Source organism: Monopterus albus, unplaced genomic scaffold (genome assembly GCF_001952655.1).
Source record: "Monopterus albus unplaced genomic scaffold, M_albus_1.0 scaffold420.1, whole genome shotgun sequence".
In the NCBI taxonomy this organism is placed as follows: Eukaryota; Metazoa; Chordata; class Actinopteri; order Synbranchiformes; family Synbranchidae; genus Monopterus; species Monopterus albus.
In genome coordinates this window covers 32362-34639 of record NW_018128300.1, presented here as the reverse complement: position 1 = coordinate 34639, position 2278 = coordinate 32362, and the positions used below count along the sequence as shown (strand labels likewise).

Sequence of the window (2278 nt, the reverse complement as noted above, 5' to 3'; positions counted from 1 at the left end):
ACTCTAGATTGCACCGACAGTTACTTTCATGCTACTTGGACCTGCCAACCAGTTCATTCCCTCTGGATAGCAGTGACAGAGAGACTCTCCACCATCTTGGGCTGTAGAATCCCTCCTTCTCCATCACTTTGCTTACTAGGTAATATCATGGAAATCGATCACCTACCAATTAAATATAAAAACCCACTCCTCATTTCTCTAGCTATTGCCAAGAAAACAATCTTTCAAAATAAAAAAATAAAAATAAAAATCACTGCACATAAACCACTGGACCAACCTTCTGACAGAATACATCACATTAGAGAAAATGACATCCACTCACAAAAATAGTTTATCTGCTTTTTATGACACATGGAACCCATTTCTAACACATTTCAACTTGAATCAAACACCTGGGGCTGAGGCTACACACATTCCCACCAACCTCTAGAAATGTAACAAGATGATTTTATTATTAGTACTGTTATCATCATCATTATTGGTAAAATTTTATTTATTTTTCTTCCCCTCCTTTTCCTTCTTGCATTTCATAGACTGCATAAGTTGGAAATACCCACACTTCACACACTACAACCTCATTAAACACTAAATCCTTCTGTAATGTCATGTAACTGTTGTCTTATCTCCCATGTTCGGTACCGTTTTGTTAATGTGTTACTTTGTTTCAAAAAAAAAAAAAAAAAAATCTACTTTATATTTCACTTGTATTGTGAGGCATTCATGTGGATGACAAAAAATTTCATTGGTTTCCTAACTGTGCATATGACAAATAAACAATTTGACCTTTGACCTTGACGTGAAGGCTGGCGGTGGGAGATTGGTTGGGAGATTTTCCAGCAAGACAAAAACCTCAAATATGAAGCCAAAGCTACACAGCAGTGTTTTCCAGTCCTGGCTAAATCAGAGTCCACAACTGAATCCAATAGTTTGTGTCAGGGTTTTAAATTTGCTGCTCGCACATCCACGTGGAACTTTCCCAACACTTAATAAAAGCCGTGGTGCCCAGATGTGCAAAGCTGATACAAGCAGATTCAAGGTAACCGCTGCTCAAGGTGATAAACTGAATTTAGGCAGCGGTCTACGCTTACTGCACTTCATTTACACGCACTTTCATTTACGTGTGGCTTTCACGCTGACACAGGACTGATAAAGCGTCATCAAATCAATGTGTAAAATAATAAACCCAAGTCCAAGGAGTTTATTTGTATACACACACCGACCCACGCTCGGGTGGTAACTGAGCGGAATGAAAAATATTTAAGTTACACATTTCCAGTGTTTCAGAGCAGGTTCTTATGAAACCAAATAGTTAATGTACAGCCTCCAAGTCGCACTTTAACTTTTACCAACGTGACTCAAGGTCACGGATGTTACCGCTAAACCAAGATGAAGCGCCGTTACTGTACTTTCCATAAAACTATAAGTATCAGAAATACACTAAACCCTGCGTTTGACCAACCTACCGATGCGTCTTCTCTTGTCTAGTAAATCGGACGTGGCATCGCCGGGCGGTGTTGACTCTGCAGCCCGTTACCACCGCGGACCGAACGCGGGTGAAGGAACGCGCCCACACATCCGAGGTCCACGCTCCGCTGCGACCGGACCGTCCCAAACCGGTCCATTCACAAGGAAGTGGGGAAAACAGGATGTGAGGTCATTACAGGACGGTGTTTGGGCTGAATTTCTGCACACTGCAACAAGTGGGAGAAACGCAGGGCAGCGAGCAGTGAGCCTGCAGCACCCCTGGTCTGCCTGTGGCCGCCACTGTCCGAGCCGTAGTAGATATTTAAGGGTTTAGCTGTGAAACAGGCCAGCAGTAGAGACCAGTGGTCTGCAACCTGGCTGAGACTTCAACGATGCCTGGAATAATCTCACAGATGTTAGAACAAAAACACAAAATACAGCTGTGTGTGTTTTAAAACAAGTTTATCTTCATGTAATAAAAAAAAAAAAATTACACTGACAACTTTATCAACTCTGCACATAAAGCTACAAAGTGTGAAAACAAGCTTTGTTCGTTTATTTTTATGGAGTTAGAAAATGAATTCACATGTACAATGACAACAGTCAACCAGCCAACATCAGATGGTGCTGAGCCCAGACATGGTTTCAGATTATTATTTTAAATATAATAACCAAAGTATTATATATGGTGGGTGCTTAAAGACAAGCTAGCCTTTACTTTCCACTCCTTTGTCCTCCTTAAATATAGTTACTGAAAACCAAATAAACAAATAGAGTTGATTCATAAAAGTATTCATTCCCAATAAGCTTGGGG

At 40.9% G+C, this 2278-nt stretch overlaps 1 protein-coding gene across 4 annotated transcripts in view; it reads right to left on the bottom strand.

The window, feature by feature from the left end:
- The window catches only part of LOC109951972 (probable cation-transporting ATPase 13A3), a 24481-nt gene extending 22562 nt beyond the window's left edge, over positions 1–1919 (bottom strand). For all 4 annotated transcript variants that reach the window (XM_020586772.1, XM_020586775.1, XM_020586774.1 and 1 more), the window contains exon 1: positions 1464–1919. The gene's annotated coding sequence lies outside the window, so the exon portion shown is untranslated. The remainder of the gene's footprint in view (positions 1–1463) is intronic.
- Between the last annotated feature and the right edge of the window lie 359 nt (positions 1920–2278).